This window comes from Raphanus sativus, unplaced genomic scaffold (assembly GCF_000801105.2).
Source record: "Raphanus sativus cultivar WK10039 unplaced genomic scaffold, ASM80110v3 Scaffold3711, whole genome shotgun sequence".
NCBI classification, from domain to species: Eukaryota; Viridiplantae; Streptophyta; class Magnoliopsida; order Brassicales; family Brassicaceae; genus Raphanus; species Raphanus sativus.
Genome location: NW_026619015.1, coordinates 1 through 9,695, shown reverse-complemented (window position 1 = coordinate 9,695; position 9,695 = coordinate 1). Strand labels below are relative to the sequence as shown.

Below are 9,695 nucleotides of genomic sequence, written 5' to 3'. Positions count from 1 at the left end.
CTTCATTATCTTGAGAAACAAAGACAACAGATGTTCTAAACTCTTTGACCATCATTTTATGTTAGTGCTCGATGAAACTATACAATAAAACCAGATTTTCATATTTTTGAAATTTTTCCAAAAGCCGTGGGGGTTAACCCCTTCTAAAATAATGAGTTTTCGGTAAATTCTCTAAATACTGAAGTTTATACTCTGCACTTTAGTTCAAAATTTTCAAATCACATTCTACATTTGAATTAATAAATTCTAAACTATCTATCATTTTTTATAGGAATCATTTTAATTTTTTTATATTTAGTTTACTAAAATTACATATACTGACCAGATTAGTGGAATTACAATTATAAAATCTTCATTATCTTGAGAAACGAAGACAACAGAGGTTCTAAACTCTTTGACCATCATCTTATGCTAGTGCTCGATGAAACTATACAATAAAACGAGATTTTCATATTTTTGAAATTTTTCCAAAATCCATGGGTTAACCCCTTTTAAAATAATTAGTTTTCAGTAAATGCTCAATATACTGAAGTTTATACTTTTCACCTTTGTTTAAAATTTTCAAAACACAATCGAAAATTGAATTAATGTATTCTAAAATATCTTTCATGTTATATAGGAATCATTTTAATTTTTTAAAATTTAGTTTACTAAAATTTCATATACTGACTAGATTAGTGATATTACCATTATAAAATCTTCATTATCTAGAGAAACGAAGACAACAGATGTTCTAAACTCTTTAACCATCATCTTATGTTAGTGCTCTATGAAGCTATACAATTAAACCAAATTCTCTTATTTTGAAATTTTTCCAAAATCCGTGGGTTAAGCCCTTCTAAAATAATGAGTTTTCAGTAAATGATCTATATACTGCAGTTTATACTTTTCACTTTTGTTTAAAAACTTTAAACCACAATCGACAATTGAATTAATTTATTCTAAACTATCTTTCATGGTATATAGAAATCATTCTAATTTTCTAGTATTTAATTTACTAAAATTTCATATACTAACCAGATTAGTGGAATTACAATTATAAAATCTTCATTATCTTGAGAAACGAAGACAACAGAGGTTCTAAACTCTTTGAACATCATCTTATGTTAGTTCTCGATGAAACTATACAATAAAACCAGATTTTCATTTTTTGATTTTTTTTCAAAATTCGTGGGTTAACCCCTTCAAAATTATGAGTTTTCGGTAAAATCTCTAAATACTGAAGTTTATACTCTTCATTTAGTTTAAAAATTTCAAACCACATTCTAAAGTTGAATTAATGTATTCTAAAATATATTTCATGGTATATAGGAATCATTTTAATTTTTTAAAATTTAGTTTACTAAAATTTCATATACTGTATAGATTAGTGGAATCTTTATATATAAAGAAGAGTTTAATCTCTCCTGAACGCGCCACGTCAGATTCCAGCGTGGAAATAGGAGGCATCTCGCGCAGACACATCAGATACGCACCGTATCACTTAAGTTTTGTTCTGTCGGAACAGGCTTCACTTGGGCTTCGTCACGCTTATCTAATCTTCTTCGACTTGAGGCCCATCGACACAATCTTCGGGAATCCTAAACAGATGCGTTTCCTTCCTGATCTTCGTTCGTTCTTCTTCATACAGATCTAGAAATCCGTCGGTTACCGATTCATTCCTATTAATTCCTTCATCAATCCATCGTACACGATCTATCTTCAATGCCATCTTTTCTCTTCGAAGGCGGTGGTGGTTTGACTATAAAAAGGTTAGCATCCCTACACTCTTAATCATCCTATCACTCTATTGAACAAATCAATCTACTTATTTACTGAGAAATGGCTTGCTCTCGAGATCATCTATCCATCTCGATACGTTTTGAGATCGAAGAGATGGGTAAAGTGGCTGTTGGTGCGACGGTTGTCTGCGCAGCGGCGGTTTGCGCGGCGGCGGTGTATATAGTGAGGCGGCAGATGGAAAGCTCGGGGGAAATGGGAGCGTGTGATAGAGATCCTGAGGGTGATGGAGGAGGATTGCGGGAGGTGGGAATCTGAGACAAGTGGCTGACGCAATGACTGTTGAGATGCACGCGGGCGTCGCTTCTGAAGGTGGAAGCAAGATTAAATGCTCATCAGCTATGTTGATAATCTTCCTTCTGGGTAATCTTTTTTTTTTATAAATCTTTATTTAATAAAGATAAATTGACGAATTTTAGTGGATTTTTATCTGAATTTTAATTATTATTATGTTGCTGTATCTATATTTGACGGTCTTTGTGGACTAAGTTAATAATAAAGCTTCTGCTGGTATGTCAATGGTGAGTTAGACGATGGTGCCAGCTTTTCTCCAAGGTTTTGCCGTTTTTTTTTCGGGTTCAACCTTAAACCAACTCAAACGTCAGAAATATTAAACGTGGTGGCGACCTCATTGGAGTAAATATGCTTCTTCTGGAATCTAAGGTGATTCCGTTTTTAAAATTCATGTTCATCATATATTTGAACACATCTCCCGTGTTTAGATTCATGTTTAGAATTATGATTTTGATATTATTTATTTCCTCTTTGTGATATGGTTTTGAATCCAGTTTTAAATTGTCTTTGGAGGCTAAGATTGTGGATCCGGATACGGGTCGTGACTTGGGGGTTGATTGAACTGGCGAACTCTGGTTCCAGAGTCCTACCGTGATAAAGGTGTATGCTTCTTCTTGAAAAAGTGTTTCTTTTGCGTTTGGTGCTGGTATGAAACTGTGTTGAGTTGCTTTTAAAGGTTATTCCAAGAACGAGGAAGCTACTGCTTTTACTATTGATTCAAAAGGATGGCTGAAGACTGGAGTTTTGTGTTACACTGACAGTGAACGTTTTGTCTTTATTGTTGATAGATTAAAGGAGCTAATCTAATGCAATGCTTATCAGGTACAAACAAAATATACATAATGAACTTTTGTGTGGTCTTCTTAATGTTTTAAAACTTATAAATTTGGTTAGGTTGCTCCAGGTGAACTAGAAGCAGTGTTGCTAGCTCATCCAGAGATTGCTGATGCATCAGTAATGCCGTGAGGACTTATCGAAAGTGAGCTCATGAGCTTGGGGATGTAGCTCTTACTTTTCTATTATTGTTTTTGTAGTATCCCTGACAATAAAGCTGGGCAATATCCAATGGCATAAATTGTCAGAACATCTGGAAGCAACTTATCCGAAAGTGAGCTCATGAGCTTAGTCTCAAAGCAGGTTTTTCAATCATGCAGACCATGTTTTGTAACTAATCCAGCCGTGGTTCCTTATATATTCTGAATTTTGTTTGGATTACTTTTTGTCCATACAAGAGGATACGTAAAGTCACGTTTTTGTCTTCAATCCCCAAAAGTCCATCATGCAAGATTGTAAGAAGAGGACTTATAAAGCTCACAACCTCAAAGTTCTAGCAGGAAGTCATGTTCACCAGCCTTATCTCACACTTCACCATTAGTTATCCGTCCAGGAATCAAATAAGTCATATCATTCACTACCTATATTTTCTAGGTAAGGATCAGAATCCATATTTGAAAGCTTGATTTTTGGTGTTTGTTATACATAAAAACGAATAAAAAAAATAACTTTACAACATGTTTATTGGGTTAGATTTAAGAGGTCACTATTTAACATAAAAGATATGAAAATATAAAAACCACGATTACATGTTACCACAACAATTACGAAAATCAATGTCAAATGTAACTATTACAAACAAACTAAACAATGTGTGTCCATACTTTAAGCAAGAGAATTCAAGTTTTACTTAAAGAAATAGTAATTAGAACTTTTTAAAAATATAACCAATCAATTTAGCAAAAATACTATACATGAATTTAGTCTTTAGGTGGAACTTAAAGTCAATAATCGTAGATTTTAAATTTTTCTTTCTTTTTGAAAACTCAACAACGATAAAACTTAATTCTTACAATTGACATATAATATTTCAAATATCAACATAAATCTAATGATGACGGATAATAGATATAAAACAAAAATGGGAATGTAACATTGTAAAACACAATTGTCAAACTCAAAGACTATATCTTAGCCACCATAGTATCTCACCCCCACCAATCATGTATAATAAAATATTTTTCAACATATTAATTTATACCTAAATTTACTCTTCAGGTGGAACTTAAAGTCAATAATCGTAGATTTCAAAATTATGGCCAATCAAAAAGCCTACACAGACTTTCAAAATTCATTATCTAGAGAAACAAAGACAACAGAGGTTCTAAACTCTTTGACCATCATCTTATGTTAGTGCTCGATGAAACTATACTATAAAACCAGATTTTCATATTTTTGAAATTTTTCCAAAATCCGTGGGTTAACCCCTTCTAAAATAATGAGTTTTCGTAAATTCTCTAAATACTGAAGTTTATGCTCTGCACTTTAGTTCAAATATTTCAAACCACATTCTACATTTGAATTAATGTATTCTAAACTATCTTTCATGGTATACTAGGATCGGCCCGCCCTACGGGCGGGATAACAAATTCAAGAATTACATAAAATATCATTAGTTATAATGGATATTTTAAAAGTAAACATACTTCAAACTTATGTTGGTCTTTGTCTTAATATTTCATAAAATATCTAATTTATAAGACCTCCACTAATTTATATAGTTTTGATAATTCATAGATTTTCCCTAGCCAACTGGTTCGGGGTTATTAGCTATATTGGCTAAATTATTGGCTCATAATGTCTTGTTAAATTATACAGTATTAATTTATTAAGTTAGTGTAACGTTTTGTTTATTTATGTAATATATTCTGTTTGTATATATAGAGAAACATCGATTCTGTATAAGCCTTGATAAGACAATTCTTAAATATATACTAACATATTCTTAAATAAAATTTAAAATAAACAAAATTATTTTTATATTAGTTTTAAAATAAACCAAATAAATGAATTAACTAATGGTGAAGTGTGAGGTAAAGCTGGTGGACACATCTTCCTGCTAGAGCTTTGAGGTTGTGAGCTTTATAAGTTCTTTTCTTATAATTTTGCCAGAGGGATTTTTGGGGTTTGAAGACAAAAATGTGACCTTACGTATCCTCTTCTATGGAGATACCTAAGCAATCCAAACAAAACTCAGAATAAATATAAGGAACCACGACTGGATTAGTTACAAACATGGTCTGCATGGTTGAAAAAACTTGCTTTGCGACTAAGCTCATGATTCCACTTTCGGATAAGTTGTTTCCAGCTGTCCTCACTATATTCCATTGGATATTGCCCAGCTTTATTGCAGGGATACTTCAAAAACAATAAGGAATAAAGCAAGTTTTAAAGCAAGCCCTGACGGTATTACTGCTGCATCAGTAATCTCTGGATGAGTTAACAACACTGCTTCTAACCTAATCAAATTTATAAGTTCTAAAACATTAGGAAGATCAAACACATGTTCATTATGTATTTTTTGTTTGTTACCTGATAAGCATTGCAGTAGATAAAAAGCATTGCAGTAGATTAGCTCCTTTAATCTATCAACAACAAAGACAAAACCTTCACTGTCAATGTAACACAAAACTCCAGTCTCAACCTTCCTTCTGAATCAATAGTAAAAGCAGTAGCTTCTTCGTTCTTGAAATAACCTTTAAAAGCAACTCAACACAGTGAAAAAAAAAAACTCTAACACAGTGTCATATCAACACCAAACACAAAAGAATCACCTTTTCAAGAAGAAACAAACACCGTTCATCACGGTAGGACTCTGGAACCAGAGCTCGCCATGCCAGTCTGATCAACCCCCAAGACACGACCCACATCCGGATCCACAATCTTAGCCTCCACATCTGGAGAAAACAAACCAGTCTCTTCTTCAGCAAAAATAGAAGCAACTATAGCCGCCGGCTCAGTCAAGACATAGCCTTGTAGAACTTTAAAGTTATTGTATGTAAAACTTGTTTACAGAAGCATCTCAATCTAGCGTGTTATCCTGCCTGCATACTCAGAAACGATAATTAGAAATAGTAGAAAATGAAGTAAAACAAAGCAAAGAGCCTGGAGCTAAAATATGTTTCTTGATTTTAACTTAGCTTTGATTTTAGCAGGCCTGGTTTCTGTGATCCATCCCCTTATTCTTTATGGCGAGTCTTCCATGAAGTACGCGTACTGCGTCAAACCTCCATCATTTCAGTCTCCATTAAGACAATCTGAAAGATATAGGAATGTGAAGAAGTTGAAAATCGTTGACAAAGAAGGGGATTGAAAATTTGGAGAAAGCTTGTAAATGGGACAAAATACCAAACTCAGCTGGGCAAAACTTTCTCAGGAAATCAGTTATCAGAGGAGACCGATTAAGGTTGGTTGTAGTGGACTCTTCTGGGACCTCAGAGCACGCACTCTGCAACAACAATAAAACAAAAAAAAAACTTAATAAAAAGTGAAAAGAAGTGTATCTGATGAAGTTGTGAATGGAGAAGTGTGGGATGTAACATACATTTCCTAAGGCTAAGCAAGTTACCAGCGAAAGCAGGGATGGGAACGCAGAGAAAGCAGATTGGTTTAGGCAGGAAGATCACCATCGCTCCAAGCCTCCAAGGTATTGGCATCATGCTGATATCTGGAATTGAGTTTCTTCGTTGTTAAATTAATCGCATTTCTAGGAGATTCCAAAGAGAATCCAAGTAGAAAACGAAAGGAATCAAAAAAAAAAAGAAAAGAAAAACGGAAGGAACACAAATTACCTTAGCTTTCTCTAAACAGATCGTGTTCGAAGAGGGGTGATGTTGTTGAGAAGCATGATAAAGGGATGAATCAATTAGGAGAAACGTTTCGTTTATCTGAAGAGAAGACATAAGGCCATGGCTGTTCAGAGATCGAAGAAAAAGACTTTTTGTTTATTTGTGGAAGAAAAAAAAACGTAAATCCCACTGAACTATAAAAAACGATGAGTTTCATTAAACCTGACACGTGGCGGACGTTGGGAGAGTGAGTTTGTGACCTGGAATCCTAGGTGGACATCCTATGAGGGATTCAAACTCAACTTTATATAAATAGATAGGAATCATTTTAATTTTTAAAAATTTAGTTTACTGAAGTTTATAATCTTCACTTTTGTGTAAATTTTCTAAATACTGAAGTTTATAATCTTCACTTTTGTGTAAAAAATTCAAACCACATACTACATTTGAATTAATGTATTTCTGAACAATATTTCATGGTATATAGGAATCATTTTTATTTTCTTAAATTTAGTTTACTTTAATTTCATAAACTGACAAGATTAGTGGAATTACAATTATAAAATCTTCATTATCTTAAGAAACGAAGACAACAGAGGTTCTAAACTCTTTGACAATCATCTTATGTTAGTGCTCGATAAAACTATACAATAAAACCAGATTTTCATTTTTTTGAAATTTTTCCAAAATCCGTGGGTTAACCCCCGTTCTAAAATAATGAGTTTTCGGTAAATTCTCTAAATACTGAAGTTAATACTCTTCACTTTAGTTTAAAAATTTTAAACCACATTCTACATTTGAATTAATGTATTCTAAACTATATTTCATGATATATATGAATCATTTTAATTTTTAAAAATTTAGTTTACAAAACTTTCATATACTGACCAGATTAGTGGAATTACCATTATAAAATATTCATTATCTAGAGAAACGAAGACAACAGAGGTTCTAAACTCTTTGACCATCATCTTATGTTAGTGCTCAATGAAACTATTCAATAAAACCATATTTTAATATTTTTGCAATTTTTCCAAAATCCGTGGGTTCCCTTCTAAAATAATGAGTTTTCGGTAAATGCTCTATATACTGAAGTTTATACTTTTCACTTTTGTTTAAAAAATTTCAAACCACAATCGACAATTGAATTAATGTATTCTAAACTATCTTTCATGGTATATAGAAATCATTCTAATTTTCTAATATTTAGTTTACTAAAATTTCATATACTGACCATATTAGTGGGATTACAATTATAAAATCTTCATTATTTTGAGAAACGAAGACAACAGATGTTCTAAACTCTTTGACCATCATCTTATGTTGATGCTCGATGAAACTATACAATAAAACCAAATTTTCATATTTTTGAAAATTTTCCAAAATCCGTGGGTTAACACTTTTTAAAATAGTGTGTTTTCGGTAAATTCTCTGAATACTGAAGTTTATACTCTGCACTTTAGTTCAAAAATTTCAAACCACATTCTACATTTGAATTAATATATTCTAAGCTATCTTTCATTGTTTATAGGAATCATTTTAATTTTTTAATATTTGGTTTACTTAAATTTCATATACTGACTAGATTAGTGGAATTACCATTATAAAATATTCATTATATTGAGAAACGAAGACAACAGAGGTTCTAAACTCTTTGACCATCATCTTATATTAGTGCTCGGTGAAACTATACTATAAAACCAGATTTTCATACTTTTGAAAATTTTCCAAAATCCATGGGTTAACACCTTCTAAAATAATGAGTTTTCGGTAAATTCACTAAATAGTGAATTTTATACTCCACTTTAGTTCAAAAATTTCAAACCACATTCTACATTTGAACTAATGTATTCTAAACTATCTTTCATTTTTTTAGGAATCATTTTATTTTTTTAATATTTAGTTTACTAAAATTTCATATACTGAACAGATTAGTGGAATTACAATTATAAAATCTTCATTATCTTGAGAAACTAAGACAACAAAGGTTCTAAACTCTTTGACCATCATCTTATGTTAGTGCTCGATGAAACTATACAATAAAACGAGGTTTTCATATTTTTGAAAATTTTCCAAAATCCGTGGGTTAATCCCTTCTAAAATAATTAGTTTTCGGTAAATACTCAATATACTGAAGTTTATACTTTTCACTTTTTAAAAAAAAAAATTCAAAACCCAATCGACAATTGAATTAATTTATACTAAACTATCTTTCATGGTATATATAATAATTTCTAACTTTCTAATATTTAGTTTATACTCTTCACTTTAGTTTAAAAATTTCAAACCACCTTCTACATTCTACATTTGGATTTTTCCAAAATCCATTGGTTAACCCCTTCTAAAATAATGAGTTTTCGGTAAATTATCTAAATACTGAAGTTTATACTCTGCACTTTAGTTCAAAATTTTCAAACCACATTCTACATTTGAATTAATGTATTCTAAACTAACTTTCATTGTTTATAGGAATCATTTTAATTTTTTAATATTTAGTTTACTAAAATTTCATATACTGTCTAGATTATTGGAATTACCATTATAAAATCTTCATTATCTAGAGAAACGAAGACAACAAATGTTCTAAACTTGTTGACCATCATCTTATATTAGTGTTCGATGAAACTATACAATAAAACAAGATTTTCATATTTTTGAAAATTTTCCAAAATCTGTGGGTTAACCCCTTCTAAAATAATGAGTTTTCGGTTAATCCTCTATATACTGAAGTTTATACTTTTCACTTTTATTTAAAAATTTCAAACCACAATTGACAATTGAATTAATTTATTCTAAACTATCTTTCATGGTATATAGAAATATTTAGTTTACAAAAATTTCATATACTAACCAGATTTGGAATTACAATTATAAAATCTTCCTTATCTTGAGAAACGAAGACAACAGAGGTTCTAAATTCTTTGAACATCATCTTATGTTAGTGCTCAATGAAACTATACAATAAAACCAGATTTTCATATTTTTGAAAATTTTCCAAAA

The 9,695-nt window shown here is 31.3% G+C and overlaps 2 long non-coding RNA genes across 6 annotated transcripts; one reads left to right on the top strand and one right to left on the bottom strand.

The window, feature by feature from the left end:
• Positions 1-1,396: 1,396 nt before the first annotated feature.
• On the top strand, positions 1,397-3,148 carry LOC130506834 (uncharacterized). The gene is made up of 5 exons (XR_008942144.1): positions 1,397-2,142; positions 2,310-2,442; positions 2,568-2,673; positions 2,750-2,895; positions 2,968-3,148. It is a non-coding gene; the product is annotated as an uncharacterized LOC130506834 (long non-coding RNA).
• Positions 3,149-4,874: 1,726 nt separating this feature from the next.
• On the bottom strand, positions 4,875-6,844 carry LOC130506833 (uncharacterized). Of its 5 annotated transcripts, none has more exons than XR_008942141.1 (6): positions 6,699-6,844; positions 6,452-6,574; positions 6,256-6,355; positions 5,682-6,164; positions 5,440-5,603; positions 4,875-5,385 (listed from the first exon to the last, which is right to left on the bottom strand). It is a non-coding gene; the product is annotated as an uncharacterized LOC130506833 (long non-coding RNA). The 5 variants fall into 5 exon arrangements; XR_008942140.1 differs by having other exon boundaries at positions 4,877-5,366; XR_008942143.1 differs by having other exon boundaries at positions 4,879-5,265; positions 6,261-6,355.
• Positions 6,845-9,695: the final 2,851 nt, after the last annotated feature.